Here is a 13773-nt window from a genome sequence, read left to right on the forward strand (position 1 = left end):
AGTTAAATCATCCCAGCCAGGGCTTTGTCAAGCCTGACCTTAAAAACCTCTAAGGAAGGAGATTCTACACCTCCCTAGGTAACGCATTCCAGTGTTTCACCACCCTCTTAGTGAAAAAGTTTTTCCTAATATCCAATCTAAACCTCCCCCACTGCAACTTGAGACCATTACTCCTCGTTCTGTCATCTGCTACCATTGAGAACAGTCTAGAGCCATCCTCTTTGGAACCCCCTTTCAGGTAGTTGAAAGCAGCTATCAAATCCCCCCTCATTCTTCTCTTCTGCAGGCTAAACAATCCCAGCTCCCTCAGCCTCTCCTCATAACTCATGTGTTCCAGTCCCCTAATCATTTTTGTTGCCCTTCGCTGGACTCTCTCCAATTTATCCACATCCTTCTTGAAGTGTGGGGCCCAAAACTGGACACAGTACTCCAGATGAGGCCTCACCAATGTCGAATAGAGGGGAACGATCACGTCCCTCGATCTGCTCGCTATGCCCCTACTTATACATCCCAAAATGCCATTGGCCTTCTTGGCAACAAGGGCACACTGCTGACTCATATCCAGCTTCTCGTCCACTGTCACCCCTAGGTCCTTTTCCGCAGAACTGCTGCCTAGCCATTCGGTCCCTAGTCTGTAGCTGTGCATTGGGTTCTTCCGTCCTAAGTGCAGGACCCTGCACTTATCCTTACTGAACCTCATCAGATTCCTTTTGGCCCAATCTTCCAATTGGTCTAGGTCCTTCTGTATCCTATCCCTGCCCTCCAGCGTATCTACCACTCCTCCCAGTTTAGTATCATCCGCAAATTTGCTGAGAGTGCAATCCACACCATCCTCCAGATCATTTATGAAGATATTGAATAAAACCGGCCCCAGGACCGACCCTTGGGGCACTCCACTTGATACCGGCTGCCAACTAGACATGGAGCCATTGATCACTACCCGTTGAGCCCGACAGTCTAGCCAGCTTTCTACCCACCTTAGTCACAGGAGACCCAAAACACACATGAAATGCTAGTTTCTGCTGGATGAGGGCATGAGGCTGGGGACTACATAGACCCTTTGCAGCATGGAGCCAACCTATATGGTGACACTCTCCAGGAGGCAATGGTAGGGTGTGGGCAGAACAGGAAAATGGTGGGACATGGCCAGGGGGTCCATAAACAGTGATCCACTGGACCAAAACACCACATCAGTTTGTGACCACTACCAGAGGCATATGCACATATGCACCTCTCCTCCAGGCTGGGGGGAAGGATTCTTTCTCTCCATCTCCCTTCCCCCGAACCCACCCCACACACACACTTCCCTTGAACAAAGCCCTTTTACTGCAGGTTTGCACAGGGGAGTAGAATTTTACCCTTAGTCCCTATTCATTAAACTGACTTCTGTACAGTACACTTACAAATATGTTCTGCTGTTGTATTGCTGTGTGATTGTTCATTACAGTGGTTTTACACCTGCAATTGCAGCATGTGGAATGGGTCACTGCCAGAGACTGGGAGGACATTAGACTAGATAGAATATAAGGCCAATCAGTATGGCAATTCCTATGTTTCTAACAGAACAACCAAATTTGTTACATAGTTTTCTGTGCAACCCATGTTACTTCACTGGATAAGTGAAGGATGAAATCCTAACACCATTGAAGTCAATGGGAGTTTTGCCATTGACTTCAACAGGGCCAGGATTTCACCCAGTGTACTATGTCAAACTGTGCCTATAGGACTTAATAAATTGAGAAATAACATGTGGTAAACTCATGACATACCAATGCAGTCTGAACATAAATGGAGGAGCAGTTTGCAATTACTTATCTTGTTTGGAGAGCATCATACAAAGTCAAAGACCATCCATGCAATGGTAATAAACATAGCCACTGATTAGCTATCCATGGGCAGAGCTATATGAGACACAGCATAGTAAACAGTGTGCTGAGGATACCCTGAATCTGAAAGTCCAGTCACAAGTTAAAGGACTCCATGCAGCAATCAATGGGTGAATTTCAGTGGCCTGGCTTATGCATAAGAACAGCCATTCTGGGTCATACCATGGTCCATCTAGCCCAGTATCCTGTTTTCCGACAGTGGCCAATGGTAGGGGCTTCAGAGGGAATGAACAGAACAGGTCATCATCCCATCATCCACTCCCACCAGAAGGTCAAACTAGACAATTTGGTCTCTTGTGGTCTTGATTTTTTTTAAAAATTTCCCTGCATTTTAAGTAGGGCTTTAGCTATGTGTGTAATATATTTCCTAAATGAAAGCAATTAAATGTCTCTCCGCCTGTGATATGCCAAACACCTGATGCAAGCAAATGGTTTATATAGATTTTATTTTTGATTATCAGTGCTTGAGGGGATTCATACTGGTTACTTGGAATTTAAAGTGTTGTTTTTCAATCTCCTATAAGAGGCCACAGATTGCAGGTTAACAGTTCTTGTTTAAAATAAACCAAAAATCTGAATCCTACCCAATAAATTCCTAATAGCTAAGCAAGACAGATGGGTGGACCCAACCACTCCTGCCAAGACAACAATGGATTGGTATCATTAGCTACCAAAAAAAAAAAAATCACACACATGGAACAAGACTCATCCCTGGCATAAATGGGAGCACTTCCCATGTTCATAGATGACAATCAGAAGAGGCCCTCCATGATCATCATCATCTAGTCTGACCTCTTGCCAGTCAGAGGTGAAGGGCCTGGGCAGTTCTGCCAGGGTTTGAACACATGGCTCCGAGGAGTCAAAGTGTTTGGCAACTGATGCTGAGCCTGCTAAGCCATCCCGTGTCATGACACGTCAAATGACTGTTAGCTACATTGTATGACTGGGGAATCAAGGCACAGCAAGATTAGATGACTTTCCAGAGGTCACAGGGAGTCTGACAGAGCCAGGAAGCGAATCCAGCTCTGCTGAGACTTGGGTCAGTGCTTGAAGCACAAGGTCTTCCTTCTTCCTCCATTGTTCAACCAGAGAAGTCCCTGCTGAAACCAGGGAGGGATTGACCTTAAAGATAATAAAGCTCCCAAATACATGAACCCCTTTACTCAGGAGATCTTGTATGGAGAAAGAATTTTACGGGGGCTAAGGCACTAAACTAGTGCATACACTACAGCTGCTACAGTGGCACAGCTATAATGCTGCAATGTAGTGTAGATGCTCCCTACAATGAGGGAAGAGGGTTTTCCCCATCTATGTAGGTAATCCACTTCTTCCATCAACATATCTACTGCCTCTCAGAAAATTCTTCCATCAACCTAGCAACATTTACAGTGGGGATTAAGTTGACCTAAGTACGGTGCTCAGAGCATGACATTCGTCACAGCCCTGAGTAATGCAGCTAGGTCAGTCTAATTTTTAAGTGTAGACCAGGCCTTGAGCTGAAGAGATCTAGCTACAGTTTCCTGCTGTGCCACAGACGTCCTGTGTAATCTTGTGTAAATCACTTAGAGACAGATTTCAAAAGGTATTTATGTGCCTAAAGATGCACATAGGTTCCTAGTGGGATTTTCAGAAGCCCTTAAAGTAGGTTAGGTGCCCAACTCCCATTGATTTCAATGAGATCAATAGGAGTGTGATGCCTAACCTGCTTAGGGACCTTTGAAAATTCCTCTGGGCTCTTCTCTGCATTTTTAGGCACCCAAATACCTTTGAAAATCTGCCCCTCATGTTTCAATTTCTTTCCTGTAAAATGGGGACAGGAGTATTTCCTTATCTATTTCAATTGTAGAGAGGCAGTGAGAACTCTTCTGACTGTGAGATTCCTCAGTGCCTAATACAATGGGTCCCTCCTCAGAGTGTGGGCCTTTAGGTGCTACAGAACACAAACAATTTGCTATCCTGCTCTTATTTTTTCCTTCTTCTCAAGCAAGGGTAGATTTTACTCTAAATTCAGTGGCTTTTGACTCTAGAAAAGTCCCTTCATAAACATATAAAGGACATACATATATTTCCCAATTTAAAAAAATCCCAGGAGCTGAATAATTAATAATCCAACAAGAGAAAAATTGGTCCTAATTACCAAGCCCCCCCCCAAAAAAAGACACATTAATTGCATGGCTCATAGTGGGATAGCTATATTGAAAAATCTGATGGTTTTGAGATACACCTGTTATGAATCAATCAATAGCAATTATGAAGTTTCATTATATTTCTAAACTAGCTTTAGGCTTGTGCCAATCTATGTGGACAATATTATACAATACCACTTAACACAATCTTCTTTGTTCAGCTTTAGTAGATTTATGTTTTGCAGGAAATAAACATGATAACTTTTAAATTATATTAACAAACCAAGCAACAATCAGACATCGGTAAAAAGGTAATTGGTTAAATTGTGCTTTTGATTGGAATTAATTTTCTGAAGTAAGTCATGAAAGGGATAGAAGACACCAATCAATAATCTCTTAATGAGGTGCAAGAAAAACATGTGTCAACATGACAGGCTTTGATGGCTAATGATCTTCAGTGGACGAACACTGTTCAGAGGAACACTCTGAAAGGCACAGAAAATTGATTAATCGCCATCCCAAGATATTGCAGCAAAGCATTTTGAAATAAAGTAGCCCTCAGACGTTCATATCATTTGCACCTCTGCCATGATGTGTTACTTTGGGAAAGATTGTAGCTTAAGGGTGTTTCTCTCTCTAGTTATTAATAACTTAGAATCTAGCTGCTTGCTGTGATTTGTTGCCTCACAAACAGCTACCTGAGAATTTTCCTGCATTGTTTACTGGAATGGATAACTCAATGGAAAAGAAACTGTAGGGGTCCTGTTTCTCTTGTTTTTATAGATGCTTTGTTGTGTGTAAGACATATCCAAGCTAGCAGACGTTTTGGTCTTCTGTCACCTACACTCTTAAGTTTGGCACAGACTAATGCTCGTTTTCTCTAGAGGACAATTTCCCAGGCATAAAAGAGTTTTCATGGGGAAAAAACCAAACCAAACCCTTATTTGCACATTTTCTATTTTCTTCAAGTCAAATTTCTTAAATATAAGATGCAAAACTAACTTCAATTCCATTTTCTGTTCACAGCAACAGACACTTCACCTACATGGCTCAATATTTAATCCAAGTGAGAGGGATGGACCTGCTTGTACAGATGCAACCTGAAAACAGAATCCTACATTAGGTTTTAAATGATGGTGTGAACACTGTTAGAAAAGCAGCAGAGGGGACTTCCCAGCAGTACCAGAAGGTATTTAGGCAACTTTTTTCCCTTCTCTCCATGACAGCCTCAAAATTTGCATTCACTAAAAATTTTTGAAGCTGCTCATTATACGGGATGAGATTGGGGTGGGCTAAAGCTAATTTTTTTTTGTCATTTCTGTCTTCATTTGGGGATAGTAAAGATTGTATTTCCTTTTCCCTTCTGTCACAGTTAGTATTTTGTTGACACTAATACTCCCAACTCAAATATTCCACTCATTAGGTGCTATTTAATTACACGCTCAGGATTTTACATATTCATATATTTTGCTTAAGGTTGTTGCTCACTTGTCTCTTTCTTGTTTATTAACACAGTAAAAATAACTAGTCAGACACAGCTCCAGTTGCAGTTCCCCAACACATGCTTGGTATGATACAAGCAGTGAATATTGACAGGGGATGTCCTATTTTGGGGGCAGCGGAGCCTGGAGTGCTGAGGGGGCTAGTACTGTCACAGTGGAAATATATCCCATGCATGCCTCAGGGAATGGGTCAGAGACAAGGGCAGGATACAGAGGGGTTAGAGCAGTTCTCATGGTGCCCGGGATTGGGTCTAGGAACAGGTAAGAACCCCCTGGGACCCTCCTTCCCAGCCTGGAGCCAGCAGCCCCCTCAATCTCAATACCTCCCCTCACTCCCCCTCCTATTCCTCTGTCCATCTGCAGGGAGTTTCTGTTTCCCCTCCCCACCACACACACTTAATGACTGGGATTAGTGGGCAGACTCCACCAAACCAACGGAAATCCTAACCCCTCAGGTGAGAATGGCCACAGCACCCAGACATCAAGTGAGAGCAGGAGACAAAAACCAAACAGGGATGAGGATGCAGTTCACAGAGGTAAAACAAGGGAACAATGAGCAGAGAACCCAAGACAGTGCCCATTCCTCATTCTCGAAGGAATACAATGAGTCAGTGCATGCCACCCACAGGAATTCTCTGGTTGTGCACAGAGATAAGGGACTGGGAAAAGGCCTCACAAGCACAGGCCCTCCTTGTCCAGTTTTGTCCTCCTGGAGTGATGAATGGCCATCTTGGCCAGAGTCAGGAAGCTGCTAATGAGGAGAGGACTTCAGTCTGTAGGGCTGTCAGTCTATTCATCCATATAACAGGTACAGCACAGTGGCATGAATCACAGAATCATAGAATATCTGGGTTGGAAGGGACCTCAGAAGGTCATCTAGTCCAACCCCCTGCTCAGAGCAGGACCAATCCCCAATTAAATCATCCCAGTCAGGGCTTTGTCAAGCCTGACCTTAAAAACTTCTAAGGAAGGAGATTCCACCACCTCCCTAGGTAACGCATTCCAGTGTTTCACCACCCTCCTAGTGAAAAAGTTTTTCCTAATATCCAACCTAAACCTCCCCCACTGCAACTTGAGACCATTACTCCTTGTCCTGTTCTCTTCTACCACTGAGAATAGTTTAGAACCATCCTCTCTGGAACCACCTCTCAGGTAGTTGAAAGCAGCTATCAAATCCCGCCTCATTCTTCTCTTCTTCAGACTAAACAATCCCAGCTCCCTCAGCCTCTCCTCATAACTCATGCGTTCCAGACCCCTAATCATTTTTGTTGCCCTTCGCTGGACTCTCTCCAATTTATCCACATCCTTCTTGTAGTGTGGGGCCCAAAACTGGACACAGTACTCCAGATGAGGCCTCACCAATGTCGAATAGAGGGGCACGATCACGTCCCTCGATCTGCTCGCTATGCCCCTACTTATACATCCCAAAATGCCATTGGCCTTCTTGGCAACAAGGGCACACTGCTGACTCATATCCAGCTTCTCGTCCACTGTAACCCCTAGGCCACCTCCTCCCCATGCTGTGATGCCCAGTGCAGCAGTCTGGGAGCTGACCTTGTTAGTGAAGACAGAGGCAAAAAAAGCATTGAGTACATTAGCTTTTTCCACATGGTAAGTGTCAAGGTTCCTTCCCCACTCTGAACTCTAGGGTACAGATGTGAGGACCTGCATGAAAAACCCCCTAAGCTTATTTTTACCTGCTTAGGTTAAAACTTCCCCAAGGTACAAACTATTTTACCTTTTGCCCTTGGACTTTATTGCTGCCACCATCAAGCATTTAACAAATATATAACAGGGAAAGAGCCCGCTTGGAAACGTCTTTCCCCGTAAAATCCTCCCAAACCCTACACCCCCTTTCCTGGGGAAGGCTTGATAAAAACCCTCACCAATTTGCATCGGTGAACACAGACCCAAACCCTTGGATCTTAAGAACGATGAAAAAGCAATCAGGTTCTTAAAAGAAGGATTTTAATTGAAGAAAAATTAAAAGAATCACCTCTGTAAAATCAGGATGGTAAATACCTTACAGGGTAATCAAATTCAAAACATAGAGAATCCCTCTAGGCAAAACCTTAAGTTACAAAAAGACAAAAAACAGGAATATACATTCCATTCAGCACAACTTATTTTATCAGCCATTTAAACAAAATAGAATCTAATGCATATCTAGCTAGATTACTTACTAAGTTCTAAGACTCCATTCCTTTTCTGTTCCCGGCAAAAGCATCACACAGAGAGAACCTTTGTTTCTCCACCCCCTCCAGCTTTGAAAGTATCTTGTCTCCTCATTGGTCATTTTGATCAGGTGCCAGCAAGGTTATCCTAGCTTCTTAACCCTTTACAGGTGAAAGGGTTTTTCCTCTGGCCAGGAGGGATTTAAAGGTGTTTACCCTTCCCTTTATACTTATGACAACAAGCTTCACCACACCACCCACAACTGGGCCTCAACCCTAATATGGAAGGAGCACCTCTGGGGCAATAGAATAGTTCTGCTTTCATGACCATTCAGACTTTGACCACTCCGCAGGGATTGCCGACCAGGGTGAGAAGTGGAGAAACGTATCTCCTGATGTTACCTGCCTTTGGGGAACCAAACTGACACCAATAATTCATTTCACTCAGGAATCAAACAGTAATGAACACACACTACCAGTGCACGGCCTAGATCTGAGACTGTATTCTTGAGTTAGTGTGGTCTAGTGGGTAGGGCACAGGGCTAGCAACTCTAGAGTCAGCAGTTCAATTCCTGCCTCTCCCACTGTTCAACAGTGTGACCTCAGGTACATCACATCACTGTCTTGTACCCATTTCCTCTCCCATCTGTTGTCTGTGTAGACCAATCTCTTCAGGGAAGGGACTGTCTCACTATCCACAGTAGGGCTGTGACATACTAAGGTACAATCCAGACTAATGAGTAGCTGTGTCACCTCTGCCCTGTAACCTAGGGTACCCTTTACAATGCTTGGCTGTTCACAAACAGTCTTCAGCATGTAAGTCACTCCAGCTATGCCTGTGTGTGCTCCAGCCAGACACACCATGGCTCTTCCAGCCTTAAAAATTACCACAGGGTGACCCCAACACACTCCCGGTTCTCAGATTTCCCCCCCAGAAATATATGTCCTATACTGCCTCTCTCTCTCCTGGACAGAACAAATATATTAAGGCAATAATATGCACACTTGTAACCCCAAAAGGAGTTACCCAGACACTTCAACACACTGGATTAGATAAAATAGTAAAACAAGTTTATTAACTTTGAAGGGATTTAAAGTGAGTACAAGTAATGAGGACAGGAATGGTGACAAGAAAAAAATAAGATAAGATGTTTACTAATACCTAACTTAACGTCCCATATTAGATTCAAGGGAAGTTTCTCATCATGTGCTCCAGCAGATTACTGACCAAACTTTCAGGTCAGGACCCCTTCCCCAAAGTCCAAAAGCCTCTTCCTTTGTCTTTTCAGGCACAGTGAATGTGATAGGCAGGACAGTGCCTTGGGGTATTTATCCCTCCTTTTTTATAGTTTCAGTCTCCCTCTTGAAAAACATTTCCTGCTGAGAACTAGAAACCAAAGAGTCTATGTGGAAGGATTTTCCCTCATGGTTTTTTCTTTTTATGTTTGAGCTTTGTCTTCTCTTCCTGCTTAAAGACTCTGTGTGCTGCTTAAATGCAAAGTAAGCAGAGCACACATTCCTTTTTTAGGACACACCTGTTTGCCAGCTTCTGTTTAGGTAGCGCTGTCGGGTTTGGAACATGTATACCATACAGGGAAATCTTTTACTGCACATATAATGTTGCAACACACATTTTATCAGGACAATACTGACCATAATTATATATAATTGATCTCTAGCCAAATAGCTAATAAAATAAATAAATAAATAAATAATAAAATAGATACACAAGGCTCTAAGTGACTGACCTAAAGCTCACTGAAAATCAATAGAAAAATTCCCCTTGATTTCAATGGGCTTTAGATAAGGCCCTAAATCCCATTTCCAATCACTGCCACCCAGTCCCGTTAAGATAGTGATTGTAAAGCTTGATTTGTTAATGAAGTCAGGAAGAATCCCAATTAGAGCTGGTCAAAACTTTTCTGACAGAATGGTTTTCGATCCAAAAGGGCCATTTTGTCAAAACCAAAACTTCCTGTGGGAATGTGTCAATTTCAATGAAGTTTCATGGAGGGGAGGAAGAGAAAAGGGAGAGAGCATTTTTCTAAGGTAAAAAACATTTTCAGAATCAAACTTCCCATTTCAAACAACTTTTCCTTTATAATTTTCTTTTATATTATAGAACATTTTTTAAAAGTCCAACACTTCATTCACCCAAAACTTGTTGGGAAATTTTGTTTCATGGGAAATTTAGAAATTCATTGTTTTCCAGTTCGCAAAACAAGAATTCCAGTTCTTGCACAGCTCGACTTACAATTCTGGTGAATTTTAGCTTGGGGAAGAAATAGGTGTAACGCAGTACTCAGCATGCAATATATATCTCCCCTCTGTGATCGACAGAGGATGGGAGTCTGCCACAGCTCCCAATATGGAACTTTCCGGAAGTCCTGTTTCCCCACCCGCAAATTTCATGTTTGGTTTTCTAAACAGCTCTAGTTGTAAAATGAACCTTAATTCTGACCCTGGTCAGTGTGTGTTATGATACTCTAATTACATGATACCATACTATTTCTCAAATAATGCAACATCATACAATTTTTTCCTATGATCTTAAATATGCAGGTGTGGCTTCTTGGCTTTTTTTTTTTAAACTACCATTGTACACTTAGAAACGTTCATTGTCACAATGGTCCAGGATAGTATTGCTCTATTGACAGACTATGTGAATTCTCTTCTTAATAAGGTCCATATTTCAGTTATTTTGTCTGTACTGTACATTTTCTTTACTATCTACAGCTTAGGTGCAATTCAGGCAAATCACTACAAAGGTAATTTAGCTCTAAACTGACATAGAAATACATAGTCCTATTTGATGCAACACATATATCTAAGGTTGTACAAAAGTGTTGTATTATACTGTAATATTTGACAAACAGTATATGATCATGCAGTTAGAGACATACACAGAAGGAGGCAGGATTAATTTTCACATTGTCTCTACTTATTTTTAAGCACTTAACCATGCAATCCCAACATTCTCTTTATAAAGTTTACAATGTCTCCTTTTGTCTTTCCTTATATTAACAAATGGCCAGCTTCACAGGGCTCCTGAGCTTTGAAATACATTATAAAGCTACTTACTTTCAGCACATTCTGTAACACAGAAGAACCTTGGCTCCCAAATTAGACTTCTGGAAAAATAATAATCCTGTGTAACAGGGCCAAATACCTCCTGGTCGTGGCATATTCCCAAATAATTTTCTCTATTTAGCTAAGTTTCCATTAAGAGTCACAAAATCTTTGGGAAAAGTTGAGTTGTCAAAGTGGAACATTAAATATTTCATATCATTCCAGTGACTGGAAGTTCCCGTCCTTTCTTTACGTTCTCATGTGGTCTTTGTCATAGAAAGTTCAGAGGAGGGACACAGACAGGAGCAGGAGTATCACTCTCAGAAGTTTACTGAGCACAAATTGTGCTCACAGCATACGGAAGCCCTGAACATATTACATGTAACTGTTCAAATGAGGAGTGCCAGAAAGAAAATGGTGTAGTTAACACCAAAGTGCATTGTTTTTGTTTATGTTTGCCAGTGCTTCTGAATGTTTATCGGAATGGCAGCAGATGGCATGAGGCAAATGTATGCACTTTTTCACAGTTTTTTCCAAAATGAACAGATGTCTTCATTACATGCTACATGACCGTGTGTAACAAAATGTGACAAGCATCAGAGGTAGAGAAAAGTGGCATGCCCCTTTCTAACCTGGATTGCTTCTTGGCATAGATCTTTGTCAGGTTTGGGCATTGCACTGAATGCTCAAAATGGGGAAAGTGGAGATGTTTTAATATGTACTTGCTCACCCATCTCATTAGGATGTTTAAAATGGATTAGAGACCTGCCGCTCAATTCACCCCTGCTACAAAACTGCATCTCCTTGCACCAGCAAGGCTGGAGGGGACAGGGGGATTCACCCCCGAGGAGAACAGGTGTTATTTAGAGAAACCTGTGTTGCCCTAGGGCCTGATTCAATGTCCACTGAAACCAACGGAAGAACTCCCATAGACTTCAACTGGTTTTGAATCAGGCCCATGGGCAGCTTTCAAAGAAGAAATCTGGCCATGTGCTGTAGCCAGGGGAAGACAGCTTTAAGTTGCATCGGGGGATCCCCTCCAGAAGAATCTTCTGGGGAGACTAATTGAATTCATGCATTCCTGGCATCCCTAGCCATACCCCTTCCCAGGCTAGCACCACTCATATTTTGCCATAGTAAAAGTAAGATTTCTGGCTTTCTGAAGTGTCCGCTCCCTGCACCTTCACTCCCGGCGGGCAGGAGGCTGTAGATTTTTTTAAAACACTATTGCAGCCTCCCCAAGCAGGCTTTGCACCACTTGGGCTCACAGTCAGCATCTGCACTGAGAGAAGCCAGAATAGATCCTATAGTGAATCTGGCTATTCATGTTTGGATAGCACTGTGAACATCAGCCCCGCCCCATTGATTTCCACAGTGTTGTTATTTACTCTGGCTAAAGATGTGGCCCGTAATGTGCTAAATATTACTATTATTCATTCATGTGATAGTTTAGCCACTCTAACAATTCAGCACTCAAGAAAACCTTGGTCTGTACATAGATAAGGTAGCAAGTTTGGAGGCCAGTGAGCTTCCATGATGGCATTGCAGAACCTCACCTTCCCCTGCAACCTGCTTTTGGTTTTCACAAATTACTGCCATTAGGAACTACTCCAGAAATTAATTACGCTCCTAACAAAAAAGCAGCGATCTAATGACAAAAGCAATAATGATGGAGATATTAAGGTTTGTGGGATATCTGCAATTTGCCTCTGCTCACTTGAGTACTATTGGGTTATTGGCCACATTCACACTATGCTGACTTGAACTGAGTCAGGTAACAGTTCAGCAGTTTCAGCCAGACAGGGATGCTTCTAAATTTTAAGACCAAAGATTTTCAAAAGCAACTCGTGATTTTCAGGTGCCCAAACTCGAGACACCCTAAAAAGCAGATGGATTTTCAGCGAGAGGATGCTTGGCCATTTCTAAAAATCTGGCCCCTTTCAGAGGTCCCAAGCTCGGCACCCAGAATTATTAATCACTCGACCAAAGTTCCCCAGCTGGCTGTGGACACATCTTGTTTACACAACCTAGAGTACAAGACATCAGACCAGGTGCCTCTTTCAGGATGCTCTTGACACTGCCCCAGAAGTCATCCTTTCCAGAATTGCTATCCAATACATTTGCCAATGTTAAATCCCTTTTGTACCATCCCAGCAGCCCAAAGGGGCCTAACGCCTCCATAACCTAAGGATTCCCCTTGCACAGATGCATCTTCAGCTGGTGAAGGATAGGGAGCTGCAGCAGGCTATGACCCTGGGCCAGCATCTCCCAACTGGCCCTTTAAATTACCTCCACCCAGATCAGCCATGAAGCTTCTCACGTAAACAAAACTTGGAACAAATTCTTCACAACCAAATCCCTTTCTTGGCAGGCATTGTTGCTGGATGGGGTTTTCCCCAACACTCCTCCACTGTTTGGAGGCAAAGTCAAACCATTTTGTCACATTCTCCCTGGCCTGGGAGAGTCCTCTTCCCACCAGTGTCTTTCCCCTTATGATGGCCTCCTTCCCAGAACATGTCCTGATTATCTAAGAAATGGGAGCCGTGCCCTACCCTATATTACATTGCTCTTGTTCCTGGGCCCTAAAGAGAACAGGAGTCTCCAAGCAACTGTTCCAGTGGGACCACTTCATCGTTTTCTCAACATCTGCATCTGTTGTTCTCCATTGCAGAACTCCTGGAACAGCGTGACCACTGAGACTTCTGGTCTTAAAGATCCAGTACATCCATCAGAAGGGCTGAATAGGTCATGTCTAATGGGCAGGAGGGGGTGAGGCCACAGTTTGAGGGGAGAGCACCTGTTTGATGGAGCTGCTCCTCAGGAGTCTTTACCTGCAAGCACAAGTTACCGCAGCCCTGAACTCTTCTCTAGTTGAGGCCACCTCTTTGGTATTCACACACTTAGAAACAACATGAAACCTTTCAATCATGAAATGCCCACACGCTCACTCTCTCCTCTGCTTTTCTGTAGCAGGCTTCAGATAATCAAAATGTTCCTGACAGCAGCTGCACTTTCC

The 13773-nt window shown here is 43.0% G+C and overlaps 1 long non-coding RNA gene across 1 annotated transcript in view; it reads right to left on the reverse strand.

Annotated features, from left to right (window-relative positions):
* The window catches only part of LOC144930673 (uncharacterized), a 353280-nt gene extending 341980 nt beyond the window's left edge, over positions 1 to 11300 (reverse strand). The window contains exon 1 of the long non-coding RNA XR_013635993.1: positions 10770 to 11300. This is a non-coding gene — a long non-coding RNA (uncharacterized LOC144930673). The remainder of the gene's footprint in view (positions 1 to 10769) is intronic.
* Positions 11301 to 13773: the final 2473 nt, after the last annotated feature.

The sequence above is a fragment of the Lepidochelys kempii genome, chromosome 6, assembly GCF_965140285.1.
Source record: "Lepidochelys kempii isolate rLepKem1 chromosome 6, rLepKem1.hap1, whole genome shotgun sequence".
In the NCBI taxonomy this organism is placed as follows: domain Eukaryota; kingdom Metazoa; phylum Chordata; order Testudines; family Cheloniidae; genus Lepidochelys; species Lepidochelys kempii.